This window comes from Pteropus vampyrus, unplaced genomic scaffold, assembly GCF_000151845.1.
Source record: "Pteropus vampyrus isolate Shadow unplaced genomic scaffold, Pvam_2.0 Scaffold129, whole genome shotgun sequence".
NCBI lineage: Eukaryota > Metazoa > Chordata > Mammalia > Chiroptera > Pteropodidae > Pteropus > Pteropus vampyrus.
This window is the reverse complement of record NW_011888910.1, coordinates 1,294,700-1,310,617: the sequence shown is the minus strand read 5'-3', so window position 1 is coordinate 1,310,617 and position 15,918 is coordinate 1,294,700. Positions and strand designations below refer to the sequence as shown.

The window sequence follows — 15,918 nt, the reverse complement described above, 5'->3', positions numbered from 1 at the left end:
TTCCTAACCACTGTAGATGAGAAACAATCAATTAGAAAGGGAAGAGGAGGTTGCTATTGGCAGGCACACTGAGTTCAGAAAGAAGTGACAAGCAATAGCTAGATAGGGAGGAAAAATAACAAAACCAGACAAAAAACTCAGATTGGAATTTACTGTGGAGTCCTAGGGTATGCTAACAAACAGCTATATCTCAAGGATGTCTAGTTTCTTGAGGATGTGACCATCTTGTGGCCTAATATAAATCTCGTTTATAAAAAGTTAGCTTTGTATGACAATCCAATAAATTGAAATTTATTATATCATTTTTTTTTTTTTATGTTTTGGATCTTTTTAGAAAAGGGAGAAAAAGCGAGGCAGTGCATAATACATTTTAGAAAAAACTTCTACTCTAAATGGTTAACATTTAAAGGGCAAACTGTCAACCATCAGAAATAATGCATTCCTCAAGTTATTTGGGTGGCTAAAATAATAATATATTTAGAATAACAGAAGTTGTGTTAAGGTGTTCTCAGTAGCCCATCCCTATGACTACACTGGTTGTCTGAGAAGGAGTTTAATTGGCTGTATTACTAAGGGGATTTGGAAATTCTAAATGATATCTCATCCCTTGCCTTTCAGCCTTCTGCTATACTCGCCACTCTTAGATAAACCCCTTCCTCCAGCAACTTCCCTTATGCCTCCAACCCTTTCCAGGCTATTCTCAACCTTTCTATATGCCTATTCCACCTAGGCACACTTTGCAAAATGTATTCATTAAGGACCTGCAATATTCCAGTCCTATGCTGGTGCTGGGATAGAGAAATCATTAGCCAAGACTTGTTCCTCCTTTTAAGAGATGTCCCATTCATTAAGCTGTGGAACCCCTTGTTCTAAAAAACTAATTCCCAGCCTTCTCCATAGCACTTGCTCTACCCCTGTATCCTGATGGTTTCTCCTTAGACATATCACTTCTTTCCAAAGCCTTTCCTTAGGAAGACTAGTTCTTCCAGTTCACGGGGGGAGACCGTGGAGTCTATGAACATGTTTTCTACTGTCTCTTCCATCTTCGAGTTCATCCTTCCTGTATCAGTCAGCTTGGGCTGCTGTAACGAAGTTAAGCTAGGTGGCTTCAACAACAGAAATTTATTTCCTCAACATTCCAGAGGCTGGAAGTCTGAGATCAAGGTATTGGCAGTGGCAGTTTCTTCTGAGGCCTCTCTCCTTGGCTTGTAGATGCTGCCTCTCTCTGTGTCTTCCCTTGGTCTTCCCTCTGTGCATGTCTGTGTCTTAATCTCTTCTTATGAGGATACCAGCCCTATTGGATTAGACCCACACCAATGACCTCATTTTACCTAATTACCTCTGTAATGGCCATATCTCCGAATACAGTCACATTCTGAGGTACTGGGGGCCAGGACTTCAACACATGAATTTTGGGGGACACAATTTAGCCCGCAATACCTCCTTTGATGTTGGTGTCATCAGTTGATGCCTGTTTCTTATCTATACCCCAGTCATCTGCTGATTTCTAAAATGCCCTTCTTTCTCCATAGCCCTAGAGACCAACTTCACATTTTTCCTTTCAAGCCCATCTCCTTCATTTTTAGCGACAGGACTCACGTTCTGTCCTTAATAGTTTTCTCCATTTTCTTGACCCCATGAGTATTATCTCTTCTCCATCTCACAAGTCATTTGGTTCTCTTTCTCTGCTAAAGTCTCCATCCCTGTTTCCCCACTGTCGGCCCCCCCTTCTTTCCCTCGCGCCCTGCCTCACCCTCCCAGCCACTGAACATGCTTTTCTTCCTCATCGCACGTCTTTCTACCACTTCTAGTTCTCAGTCTCAGCCCCTTCCAGTATCATCCCCTTTGTGATGGATTATACTCATTTCAATTTCCCATTGTTACTTATCCCTCCCACATGCTCTTTCTCCTCTGTGGCTCCACAGCATCAAAGCTAAAACAGCTGAACTTTTCTACCACCGATACCTGGTTCTCTCTTTAAGCCTCAGCCCCATGCTGCTCCCCTGGCTCTCCTGTACTGCTGCTCTTCCACATTCAGAGCCATCGGACGGAACTCTCACAACTTGCCTTTTCCCCATTAATATGTTCCTACTATTTTCCCTTTCCCTCCTGTCATAGAATACTTTTTTTCCTAAGGCTGATTTCTTCTCTGCCATAGATAGACAGACACACAAACAGCTTCCTTCAAAAGCTGTTTCTGTTTCATATATCTGTATTCTCTGCCCTCTGGAGCTACATTCCTTTCCTGTTGACATAAATGGTCTGGGTGGTTTACCCATTCTAAAATCCCTTTCCCAGACTCTGATATTCCTAGAGATAATTTTCAAGGCACCATTGAGTAGGGAGTCTCAGCCTCAGCACTACTGCCATTGGGGCTGGGTAATTCGTCATTGCGGATACTGTCCTGTGCACTGTAGAATGTTAAATAGCATCTCTGGCCTTCACTCATAGATACCATTGGTACCCCTCCCTCAACTGGTAACAACCAAAAATGTCTCCAGACATTGCCAAACCTAGGGGTCAGAATCACCCTGGTTGAGAACTGCTATTGTAGATGTTAAGAGGGTGAACTCTGGTAGTTTATAGGGAACATAAAATATCCAGCTACAGCTTTAGAATATAGTCTGCACATAGGGATCATAATACTTGGAGAACAGAAAGAAGGTTGAACCTCGGTTGATGAGAAAGAGAGATAATAGAAACCATGTTTATATTTCCAATTAAATCCTTGTTGAACAACTGTGCAGACAATAATGGCTGTTATGCAAAACTCCAAGCAAGAGCATTCATTGAGATTAGTCAAGACAATCAAGTAGGCGTTGTTATTAGCAAACTAATTCTCAATTGACTAACAAGGGTGGTGATAACAATAATAAAAGAGTGAGTTTTGGGGTCAGACTGCCTTGTGTGCATCTCAGTTTTGCCAGCTGTGTGATGTTGGGACTCCATTTCAGTTTAGTCAGTTGCAGAACGGGGACGATAACAGCACCTACCATGTAGGAGGGTGGAGGGGATTAAGCAAGATAATACACATGAGGCCCTTAGAACAGTGCCTGGCACATAGAAGGTGTTCAATAAATATTAGCTGCTGTTATGTATGCCAGTTACTTTCCTTTCTCTCCCTTTTATCACCTAACTTCTCAAAGAGCATGACCTTCACTTCCTCTTCAAGTCACTCTTTAACCACTTGTTTTCTGGCCCCTGCCTTCTACTTTCAAATTAATTTACTTTCTCAGATTTCACCACCTTTTCAGCTACTTGCCTTGATTTGTAGGCAACCACCTTTTCCCTTGGGAGCCCTCACTTCTTTGGCCATTCTGCTGCTTTAGAGGAAAAAGAGCACTTGTCATTCCTTCTTCAGCCATCTAATTGCAGGCATTTCCCTGGGTTCAACCTCTAGCTCTTCACTGTCCATTCTCTCTATTCCTCAGATGTCTCTCCATGCCTTTTTCCTGGGTCTAACCTCCTTCCATTGTTCATATACCACCTCCCTCTACCCAGGACTTATGCCACTGGTGAATGGACCCACCCTCCATCTGGACAGCCAAAACCGAGATCAGAGAAGCCTTCCTTAATTCTCCCCTCTTCTCACTCCACAACCAACTGGGACCAAGCTCAGTGGATTCCATCTCTTTAATATCTATCTCTAGTCCCTCTGCCTATCTCACTGCTTTCACTTTAATGCCTGCACTGTCATTTGTCACTCTACCACTGACTGCTACAGTGGTTTACTTTCTTTTGGTGACGTACCCCTTGGTCAGTGCTCCAGAGGGATTTTTTTTCCCTTCTCTCATATCATATGGGTCAAATTCTGTTGAATCTGTCCTAATTATGTCTCAAATCTATCTATTCCTCTCCACTTCTGCAGCCAGTGATTTGCTAGGTCCGTATTGTTTCTTAGATGGACTCTATTTTTAACTAGCCTTCTTGTCCCGATTCTTCCAAACCCTTCTCCACAGTACCATGAGGGAGGCTCTTTCTACCTTCCTCCTTAAGCCCATTCAGGGCCTCACCATTGGATAAAGTCCAAGTCAGGTGCTAGGTACACAGAGCTCTGGGTAGTCTAGCCCACTGGCTATTTCTTCAGCTCCATCTCTTGCTGCCTCCCCTCCTCCCTCTGCTTCAGCCACAGAGGGAGATACTTGCAGTTCAAGAAACTGACCTTGTTTTATACTTCTGTGCCCTTGAGCTTACTACTTACCCTCCCTGTTTGGAGGCCCCTGCCCCCTCCTCTTTGCCCAGGGCACCTAACACATCTTGTGAGATTCAGCAGAATGTGTCACCTCATCCAATCAGCCTTCTCCAACATCCACATCCATTTTCTTCTTGATTCTGCTCCATGGCAGAGCTCTCTGTTTTCCATTTTTTTTCTCCTGCAAACTCAATATCACCTAATCTTTTACTTTCCACCTAAATGGGCTCCTACCTTAGATTTTCTCATTCCGTCCTTCATTCTCTCAGATACGTGGCTAAGACCCAGGTATCATCTTGGCTCTCACTTCTTCACCCTCACATTCCCAGTCTACCAGTTGTTTTTCTGTCAGTTTTTTCTCTGAAGTGGTTCTTAATCATCTATTCTCCATTCCCTCTACCTCCACCCTAGTTCAGGCTTCCATACCTGAGGTTTTCCATGGATGGTATTCATATTCCATGGGATGTGTGGGATAGCCTCCGCTTGTTTACCTTTCAGTCTCAGCACCAATATATTCCTGTATGTTATAATCCAGCCACACTGGAATCCTTACTGATCTCAGAACAGGACTCATGGCATGCTAAAATCATGCCTTTGTATCTGCTGCTTATCCCATGCTCCACCTACAAAATTTCTATCTATTCTCCATGGCTCAACTCCATTGCTTTCTCTTCCATCAAGCTTTCCTCAATTATTATTAGAAGTAACTGCTTTTCTCTGATCCCCTGAATTTTGTACCTATTTAATGGTTCTTATATGCTGTCAGTTTGCATTTCATGAAACTTCAATGTGTAGAGATTAGATTATGAACTCTTTTAAGGCATGGATTATAAAATTATCCATTTTTGTATTGCTTTGCCACTAAAGAACTTAGCACAATTTCATACACACACACACACACACACACACACATCAGCTTTAGTGAGATAAAACTTACATACCCTACCATTTACCCATTTAAAGTATACAATTCAATGATTTTTAATATATTCAGAGTTGTACAACCATCACCACAATCAATTTTAGAACATTTTTATCACTTTCAAAAGAAGCCCCATACATATGAGCAAGTCAAACTCTCAGCCTTAGGCAAACATCAATCTATTTTCTATATCTATAGATTTGCCTATTCTGGACATTTTACATGAACAGAATCATACAATATTTGTTCTTTTAGGTCTGGCTTATTTCATTTCACATGTTTTCAAGGTTGACCCATGTTGCAGCATATATTGGTACTTCATTCCTTTTTATGGCTGAATAATATTCCATGTATGGATATACCACATTTTGTTCATGCATTCATCAGTTGATGGATATTCGGGTTGACTGTACTTTTTAGCTATTATGGATAATGCTGCTATGAACATTCAAGTACAAGTTCTTGTGTGGACATGTGTTTTCATTTCTTGTATACGTATCTAGGAGTGGAACAGCTGGGCCATATTGTAACTCAATGGTTAACATTTTGAGAAACTGCAAAATTGTTTTTAAAAGTGGCAGCACCATTTTACATTCCAATTAGCAATGTATACGGGTTCCAATTTCTCCATATTCTCACCAACATTTGTTATTATCTATCTTGATTATAGCTATCTTAGTGGGTGTGTAGTAGCATCTCATTGTGGTTTTGATAGCATGACTCCTTTTACCTATTAGATGTTTGATAAATATTTGTCAGATAAATGGCATTTATATGTAATATTAACAAATAGACCTTTGAAGAGGTCATTTGACTTGCAAGTTTATTAGCTTAAAAAGATGAACATAGCCCACTATCATTAGAATTCAGTTTTTAAAAGTTACTTTTATACTGTTTTCTCTCTTTTTTAGTTGCTAGTGTTATCTAAGTGACATTGTAAAGGTGATTTGTAATGTAGCATTGCAGGTTTGACTGTATTTTACAGAATAAGCTAAATTCCAAGCAAAATTGCAACTTTGATATTGTTCCTGCTCAGACCCTACCACTGAATAATAGGGAGACCAGGAAAGGTTAACTCCTGAATCTAAGGCAGGGCAAATGAATAAAGTAGCATTCCCTAAATGACCTTTCCTTTGCCTTCTAATCAGAACACGTTACAACTTGGAAGCTCCAAACACCAATTCTGTGGTGACTGTGTGAACTATTACTCCTGTTTAGAGACTGGCCCATTTCCTCCAGGGGCAGGCCTGTCTTCAAAAAAAAGCATTTGATAATACATTTGAGGACATGGGGGAGGGGAAAGGGGAGACTTAGAAAAATGCAAGCACTAAAAGTTTCTCTGGGTAGCTTTCCTCAGTAAACAGTATACCATGGGAAACATAACAGGTTCTGAAAACTTAATGTTGATGATTGGACATCAGAGAAAAATAGCCAGCTGAATCAGTTTTTTCTTGGGCTGTGGTTTAGCCTACTTATCTCAAGTCAGAGGTAATGGTCCAACTGCTTTTGCTTGGTTCTAGAGAGTTCTGTCTTGGCCAGAACCCATCCATTTAGTTTGTCCTTAAACAGACACTTCTATCTGCAGCCCTGAAAACTAGAGTTCCATTGAAGGCTGCAAATTAAAGGCCTATGTTTGGGCTTGGAACTTTATAAGGTGTGCAGGTATCCTCAGAGGAGCTGGTGTGGTGGAGTCAGGGTCAAAGGTCATAGTAAGTAGAGAGTAGCCAGCTTTCTGTATGTATACCATCATCTTGCTTAACTAGTCTTTAAATGTGTAATTTTACAGTAATAGTTTCTGCAACTAGTTAAGAGGCATATTTGTCTTTAGGATTTGGGGTGTGTATGGTGTTTATTTTCCACAACTACAGTCATCCTTATCTGTCTGAAGATGTTTCCAAAGGCTAAGAACAGGCCTTTTTAGAACCTCCGTAGGAAAAGTATTTAACAGTTGGAAACAGGTCAGCTGCTTCAGGGAGGAAGCACAGCCCAGGCCTGGTTACCCTGGGCTCTGTGATAACTTGGGCCGCAGCAGCCAGGGCTAAGCTTGGTGGCGGGAGCTGCAGAGATGGAGAGCGGCTCAGAGGAGGGAGGCCCCTGCATTTCAGAGTTGAAACTGGAGCCCTCTGAGAGAAAGAGATATTGCATGTGGCTTCCCTGATGCCTCCGAGGGCGATGTGGATGACACAGCATCAGCCGTTCCATCGCGGGGTGGGGACACTGTGGCAGTAGGAGCCTCTGCCATCCTTGGCCCCTTGGGGGCCAGCAACCCTCACTTAAGCATCAGTTGTGTACTGTAGTGAAGGAAATGTGACAAAAGTCAAGGCAGCGTTGAATTCGTTGGACGGAGGACACGATCCCGGACGGCAGCACCAGAGCTAGAAGGACGGGGCCCTGGGAGAGAAACTGCCCGAAGTTGGGGGCGGGGTGAAGCACGGGTTCCTTAATCTCCTGCCTCATCATCTATTCGCCCCACCTGGATGCAGAGCGAGGACCGCGTGGAGATGAAATGGCGCGGGTGGGGCTCACCCTCCCATTTGCCTCAGAGACTGAGAGGGGAGGTGTCAGGTCAGGGACACCGATCCCCACGTCACCCCCTCCTGGCCTCCGAGGCGCTCCTCTCGCGTCTCTGGGGCGTTGCTGCCTGTCTCCCCCTCTCGCCCCCCCTTCGTTAAAACAGTGAAACAAACCGTAGAGTGAAGTGATGGGAAGCTGGGGGCGGAGAGTCGCCTGCAGTGAGGGTCTGGAGGGGAGGGGGCGCGGAGGTGCCAGAGGGTGGCCGGCGGGCGAGCACTGGGCTGATCGTGATCCCGCTCAGCTGCGGCCGCTGAGACCCTTTCCCTGGAGCGGCCCGGCCCATCCCCTAGCCCGGGGCGCCTGCGGAGGGCGTGAGGCAAACCTGGGTCTGCGGTGGGGGTGGGGTGGGGGACTCCACCTCCATCCATCCCGGGATGGAAACTGCGGTCACCCCGCTAAAATCCGAACGGGGGAGACAGGCGGGTACCGCGGTCCCTCCCACCCTCCAGCTTGAGCCGCCGCCGCCGCTGCGGCCGCTCAGTAACACGTCCCCAGGAGACTCGCAGGAGCAACACGTGATGTGTCTACTTATCAGGGTGAGAGGGGGAGAGCGAGTCTCGGAGCGTGCGGGCGAGGAAGCTGGGCGGGGGGCCGAGGCGGGGGCCGGGACGACGGCTGGGGCGCCGGGGTCGCCAGCTCCTCGCCCACCTCCCTCCCTGTGGGAGAAGAGGAGGAGGGGAAGTGACTGCGGAGTTGATGAACTTTGCACATCCAGAAACGCCATTTTGATTCCTTTTCCGGAACAAGTTTGCATCTCTCCTCATTCTCTTCCCGAAGCCCACCGGTCCCCACGGCATCATGCCTGGGAGCCAAGAGCCCTGCCCAGCCGTAAGTACGCGCCCGGGGTTCCGGCTGGCGGGACTCGGGTGGCAGCGAGATGTCTGGGGCTGAGCGGGAGCGACCTTTTAAAGAACTTTTAGGGATGAGGAGGGTGAAGTCTGCAGAGCGCGTTGTACTTTTCAAACTCGCCGTTTGCCGGAGCCGAGGACCCGAGCGCCCCACGCCGCGCTGCGTGCGCTCGGGCGGCGGGGCCGGCCCGGGATGAGCTGGGCAGCCCTCTCCCCTCGGGCAGCGCGCCGGGCCGCTCCTCCTCCTCCCCCTCCTCCTCCTCCCCTTCCTCCGCTCCTTTCCCCTTCCCGAGCTGCCGGCTCTGCCAACCAGCTCCCAGCGCGAGCCGCCGCGGACGCCGCAGCGCCCCGCCGCCGGGACCTGATGCGCATCCATATTAGCCGTCCGAGCGCAGGAATCCGGCCCGACCCGCGCCGCCGCGCCCGCTGCCCAATTTATTTTTAACCAGCACCGCGGGGACTTGGATGGTGCACGCACAGCCGACCAGAAACATCTTCCCAGCGTTGCTCTCCATCTTCCGCCCTCGCTCCCCCGACATCCTCCCCCCATGTGGGAGGGGAAACTTTTCTCCTACATACTTTCGAGTCCCTCTCGGGCCGAGCTGCGCGGAGATGACGGCGCCCGCCCGCCGCCGCAAGGTATCCGGGGGTGCCCGCCCGGGGTGCCCGCCTGGGGTGCTGGCTCGGGGGTGCCTGCTCGGAGCTGAGCGGTGGGAGCATCCGCCGCGCCCTGCTCTGCGGACTTTGATCCTCGCCGGCGGACGGCGCCGGCCGGGAGGGGGCCGCGGGTAGCCCTGCGCCCTCGCCCGTTCCGGGCTCATGGCTGGGGGTCACGCAGACCACCGCCCCGGGTGACCAGGGGAGGAGGGGGCCGGAGCCCTGTCCGCGTATTGTTCCCTTGCCCTTCCGTTGGCGGTGTACGTGTTTTCGTGGGAGCCATCGGTGTGGAGCGGAGCCTGCATCGCGGGGGGGCGGAGGGGGGGGCTCGGCGGCCGGCGCCGTCACGAGCACAGGAAGGAGGCCGGGAGCATCCGAGGCGGGGCTGGCCGCCGGGGCCCGCTTCGCCTCCCAGCTGTGGAGCGCGCTCGGAAACTTTTGTCCACCGCCCGCTGGACCAATTTTTTGCGAGTTCTGGGGCTTCCCTTCCTCCTCCCATCCCGGCCCTCAGTGCCGAGCCGGGGCGGAGGGGCGGTGTTGTCGAGAGGTTGGGGACCCAGTGTGCCCCCCCAACCTCTGGCCCGGCCCCCCGCGCCCCCTCCCCGCTCGCGGTCTCTTAGGAAACTGCGACCTTCATGGTTGCTAAGGAGCAGGGGAGGTCCTTCCCGTCGCCGGCCCCCTCCCTGGGAAGCTGCGTGTTTTCTGAACAGGGCCGAGGGTCGCGTCGAGGATGTGGTGAGTTGTTCCCCGGCTGCTCGCGGGGCCGGGCGAGGCACAGGAGTGTAGGACGCGGCAGACGAGCCTGCTTCTCGGCGCAGCTACTTTACTTTTGGGGGCTGGGGGGCGGGGGCGGCCCCGGGCAGAAGGGGGCACGAGGGGCACGAGGGGCGCGAGGACTGGCCGGCGGGCGGGCGGGTTGACAGGCGCCGCGTGCAGCTCGCGTCCAGCGTCCGCGGTGCATCCGTGATGGGTTATAAAAGAGGAGGAAAGTATTTCTCCTTGCTCAGCAGATTTGCCCTCCCTCGCTCCTTACTGGTTAGAAGATAGAACGTGAGCCCAGATCCGGACGAGCAGTTCACATTCCATTACGAAATTCTACACGGCTTCAGAGCCAGCAGCAGCACACATTCGGGGCACTTTGGAGTTTTTTCTTCTTTTGGGCGGATGGTGATGGTGGTGGAGAGAGATAGAAGGGTGAATAAAAAATATGACTTTTTGGTATGCTGAAAAACCTGTCCGAGGGTTTTTGTCAGTAGCAGAATTAAACCTTATGCTTGTTTTAGAGTTTAGAGTTAAACTTAGCCTTTTGAAAGTCAGTGGAAATAAAGTTTGCCTGTTGGATAGGGATACTGTCTTTAAGAGGAGACATGAGGTAATTTCTGCAAAGGCTGAGTTGCTAATGTGCATCCCATATTTTTTGAGACTTTTTTCTTTTTAGATGCGCAGTATGTGCATGCGTGTGCGTGGATTCTGAAATAAATTTAGCTGAAGTGGAAGGTGGAGAAAAGGGAACTGCAAAGAAAAGAATGGTTTTCGTTTTGTTTTTTGATATGCCCCCCTTCACAGTCCTTAAAAGCATCCTCCAGATCTGGTGCTTTTTTGAGTAGGCAGGTATGGTTCTAAGACATAATGTAACCCGGAAGTCTAAGAGGTCGAAGTCTTGGCTGAACTTTTTTTTTGCAAACGTTTTGTTCTGTGCTTCCTTCAATAGTCAAAAAGAACTTTTGAAGGAATGGGTTCAGAATTATTATTCAAATAATTTTTGCAAAGGTGAGCCACTAATTTTATGGTTTGGGGGTGGAGGTTATTTTTGTGTATTTTTTTACCTTTGGAGGGAGGCTTCTGGGTACTGGCTGATGGATCCTGCTTTGATGTGTTTTGAGCTTTGGTTACACTGATGAATTAAACATTTGAATGGCTTTTATCAAGTTTGAAATGTGTGAAAAAATACCTTCCCTCCTACACCCTTTTTACAAAAGAAAGGGAGAACCCTTTGATTTATTTGTTTAGCTTGTGCTCCATTTTAGGTTGTTAATGAACTTGCACTGTTTTATCATTCTTAAAAATACTGCTAAACTGGTTGCATTTTAGGATGTTTTGTTTTTAAAGAGAATTTGCTGGTTATGTGATACTCTTAAGTGCTGCCGATGGTGACTGTTCTATGGCATATCATTCTCTTGTTTTTTTTTTTTTTCCCAATATTTCTCATCAGAAAATAAAAGTCTAAGCCTTTATGGCAGAAAAGTGTAATGTATTGGAGAAGATGGGTCTGATTCACCTGGCAAGGTGGTGGTACATCCATTCCTAACTATTTACATCACCCAACAAGTGACCTTTTGATTGAAGTGTGTTTTATTTTAAATTTCTTCAGGCCGACTCCTGAGGTCTCATTTGCATCCAAGACAGGTACAAAAGAAACCTAACCTTCTTAGTCCTGCACCTGATCAACAGCTGTTTATTAGTTACTTGCTGTATATCAGTTAGTAGCTAATTGCCATTATGTAGCTTTCATTTTTACTGTTCAATTTTGAATTGCTGTGTTGGTCCACGACCTAGGTCAGTTTGGAAATCTTTGCTTGCTGTCTCATACTCAGTTGTGAATATCATTTATTACCTTCAGCAAAGGATATTTCCTGATGATTAGTAAAATTTTAAAAATTCTACTCTTTTAGGGTTTTGTATGGCATAATTAACATAAATTTAAGTCCTATAAAAATTGGTTAAATGTGTTCAGTAGAATCAGTCCGAGTGAATTCTTTTGATGTTTCTATTCATTATCCTTCTGAAAAGTAGGTGATGCTTAAAAGGTCATAGGATAAGGGTTGCTAAGCAGCTAAACAGAAGGATGCTAAAATTAACCAAAGCATTTTTGAAAGGGAGTCCTTCCTTGTTTTACATTATTTACTAGATTTAATTAATTTCTGAGTCCTCCGCATCCTCTGACCCAGAAAGTAAAATGTTAAGTTTTATCATATTTAAATAATCTCTCTTTCTTTTGTAAGTCTTTTAATTGAAGTTCATGCTTTCTGACCAACTCTGGTGTCAGATGGGGCAGCTTGTCTGAGTAGACGTCTTGTCTATTACCCATGTGTTTAGGTTGAACTTTCTCTTTCCCAGGATATGTGCAAGTAACATTACCATATTTCATTTATTAATAACAGAACATTTAATTTGTTTTGGAACATCTACCTAATACATAAAGCGATGTCATATTTCACTTCTTATTAAACAGATTAGCATTTAAAAGATAGACTGCAATATAGTATCAATAGGAAGTATGCAGTATAGTCTCTCTTGATAACAGGATGATAGTTTTCTTCTCCCTTTACTGATATTCCCTTAGGTTTTGATAGGGGTCTTTCTCCTTTTCACTCCACTTCTCCATCTCACTTTAGTCAGCCCAGTTCTTAATTCCTTTAAAAAAAAAATTAGTTTTCGAGTATCTTTGGAAGGACTGACCAAATGTTAGGGAAAAAAATTGTGATTTACATTATATTTTTGCCGTAAGTATGTCAAAGGATCTTGGAGTTTTTCAGTGAGATAAAATGGTTGAAATCAGACTGAAACCATCGTTTGTGACAGGGCAATTCCACCATAAGTCAGAAGTTTCCCTGCGTCAGGGTTACTTGTGTACATCTGACCTACTGAACAGGCAAAGTTGAGTAATATTTTTTATATCCAAATATAATTAAGAAATTGGATGGGCTCTTTTGCAGGGCAGGGCAAATGAGTTTTCTCTCTCTGACTTAGGAAGGGATTTTTAAGTAGAAATAGCCATGGCCCTCTTCAAAAAGCAGGAGTCATATTGTGATTTCCACACCCTGGGGGGCCTCCCCATAAATCAGAGGTAAAAGGTGTACCATATGAAACACAGAGGGAGGCATACGATGTGCTTTCTGAAATGCATCACTTATTTTTAATTTCCCCCACTCCCATAGGAGGCAGAATACAGAGAAGAAAACCATCTGCTGTGTTTGCATTATGACTGAGGTAGAAGAATGAGGAAGATAGGGAGTGAGGGTGATGAACTTTTTCCTTTTATGTTAGCTATCCTGCGGGACAGTGTCGTTGACTGTGCTGGTCTCAGTTTCTCGTCACCTTCCCTGGGTGTTGACTATTAGTATGAAGTCAAGCCAAGTGTAGCTGGAGTTTGCGCCCTGATGTTTGGTTGGTGGAGATGGGGTGGAGTGGAGAGGAAGGGAGGCCCTGAGAGGTGGGCACAGGGAGCTGTTCCTTTCAGCTACTGGTGCATCTTGTTTCTGATGGTACTTCAGGTATAGGTGAGCCAGTCAGCCATCAGTAAAGGTGACTGCCTGTGAATAGGTGCTTCAGACAAAAGAAGTGGGAGAGGGTGGAGACTGTTTGTTCAGTGTGATTCAAGCAAGTAATGCTAAGAGAATTTGAAAGCCTCTGTAAAATCCCCAAGACTGGGTACTGACTGCTCCTGCAGGATTCACCTGAGGCCTTTCAGACTCCATGAGAGCGGGTGGTCCTGATAGGGTGGAGAAAGCCCAATGAAAACCTTCACATTCTTTGTCAGCCAGCCAGACTGCAGAGAAAAAGTCTCAGTGGGGGTAATTAGATAAAGCTTTTAAATGGCTCTATTTGTTTTTTCCCTGGCCTGCTTCGTATCTCATCTGTTTTTTTACCCCCTTTTCAGAGACTGTGGGGATAGGATTGTTACATGAATGTTTGAGACTTTTAGTTTTTTAATTACTTTGAAAATTCTCTTTTTCGTTAGGGTGTACCTTGGGCAAAGTTAACTTCTCCTGCTTTTATAAAGGCACTTAAGAAAAATTCCAGTTTTATCCTCAGAGCAGCACAGTGAGGGTTGAGTGAGTATATTAACCCATTTTACAACTGTGCCAATTTCCACCCAGTAGCTGATAATAAATCAAGCCTAGGACCTAAAACTTCTAACCCCAGCCTAACTCGGTACAACACCTGTTTTTTAAAGTCAGCTTGGCCTCAGAAGACTGAGCATTATACAGTGCCTCTTTATCTTTGTGTGTATTTTTAAAATGAGACCAGATCCTTTTCATTCTGTGGTTGAATTTGAAGATGTAAGGCAATTAAAAAAACTTTTAAGCCTTTGGCAGCATTTCTGTTGATGAATGAGATTTTACATGTTTTTTTCAGTAGGTTTTCTTTGCGGGGTTGTTGTAAGGATGAAATAAATATCCCAGAAAGTCAAAATCTATATATGGAAGAAAGTGGTATATTTTGAGCTCAGGAAGCTTTGTGGGTGCCCACTCTGGATTTCCTTTCCAGAATTGTGCACAATTCCATTCCTTTAGGCAGAATTTGCCTAGGAGTTTGTTCAAATCTGGGAAGGTAGCACTTTTTTTTTTTTTTTTTTTTGCTTTGAGAGCTGATAGACAAACAGAACTAGCAAATTTTTCTTAGCAAACTTCACATAGGGCTGGATTTTAAGGAAAGGCAGGCTGTAAGCTTTGGACTCTCCCTTTAAAGCAGTGGTTCTCAACTTGGCGGTTTTGCCTTCAGGGGGCATTTGACAGTGTCTGGAGACATTTTTGATTGCTGGGGGAGGGGTGTTACTGGCCTTAAGTGGGTAGAGGCTTGAGATACTGCTACCCATCTCACAGTGATGGCCCCGCAACAAAGGATTACCCAGTCCCAAATGTCAGTGGAGAGTAAGAAATCCTGCTTTAAAGGTACTGTAGTCGTCCAGCCTGTGTGGTATGTACAGGTAGCCTTGGTGTACTCACAGTATTGCATGTGATATATTTGGACATCTGAAGTTTCATAAACCAAGTAATTATTACATGCCTACAGGATACCTTGGTTGGCAAGTTCAAGGTTTCACAGAAAATTTGGGATTGGGGAAACATTAAATGGTATTAAATGTATTTTAAAAACCTCTTAATAAATAAAAGTTCTAGAACTCATCTGCTTCTAAAACAAACCAGATTCATTGGCACGGGGAAGCTGTTCTGGTAGGTGGCTCAGTGTTCTGAGTCGTTTCTTTAGTCATTTAGGAACCTTGCTCTGGTGCTGTCAGCTGCCAGTCCACCCTCATGTTTTAACTTATCTAGAGTATACCTCCACCCACCCTTTTAAAAAAGCATCTGAACTAGCCCTTACTCGTCTGACAGTTCATGTTTCTGCACTCATAGTCTCCCTTATTTTGTTTTTTCAAGTTTTTGCAAAATTCTTACATAACTAACCGCCCTTTTTACAGGGTGGTGTTTTTGAGTCTGGTCTTCTGACTATACATCTCTTGAGAGGGTGGATAAGTAGACTGCTACCAGGACTGGAAAGGAGCTGGCAGGGAACAATGGGGAAGAGACCATGGTTATTTTTATATTCTCGGGACTCCTGGACCTCAAATACACAAAAAGGTGGTTGATTTAAAGAAAAAAATATGTGGCATACAAATATAAAATTGAATTTCCTCAGACCAGAAATGTCTTGGATAGTGACAGGAGTGATATTTTAGCCTTAGGAGACATTTGTTCTGGGTCCTCCCAAGCCTATCACACAGGCAGGAGGCGAGGATGAAACAAACTCTGGTGCAGAGAAGGAGGCAGGCAGGAAGGGAGAGACAGAATCTTGAAAAGGAAGGGCTGCCTGTGGTGGGAAGTGATAATTAGCCCGAAAACGACCTGGACTCCCACTTAACCTTCTAGAAGGGTATCTCTTGAACGTGCTTAGTGACCTGCTCTAAAGCTGCCTGTGCCCTCCTGTACCTGTTTAGAGCTGTG

At 45.7% G+C, this 15,918-nt stretch overlaps 1 protein-coding gene across 7 annotated transcripts in view; it reads left to right on the top strand.

Moving 5' to 3' along the window:
- Positions 1–8,067: 8,067 nt before the first annotated feature.
- Positions 8,068–15,918, top strand: part of RREB1 (ras responsive element binding protein 1) — a 128,435-nt gene continuing 120,584 nt past the window's right edge. For 2 of the 7 annotated variants that reach the window (XM_023534667.1, XM_023534666.1), the window contains exon 1: positions 8,262–8,516. The gene's annotated coding sequence lies outside the window, so the exon portion shown is untranslated. Of the gene's footprint in view, positions 8,225–8,261; positions 8,517–8,817; positions 9,176–9,781; positions 9,929–15,918 lie in introns of those variants that run through there. The other 5 variants (XM_011367042.2, XM_011367038.2, XM_011367041.2 and 2 more) reach the window with 4 other exon arrangements.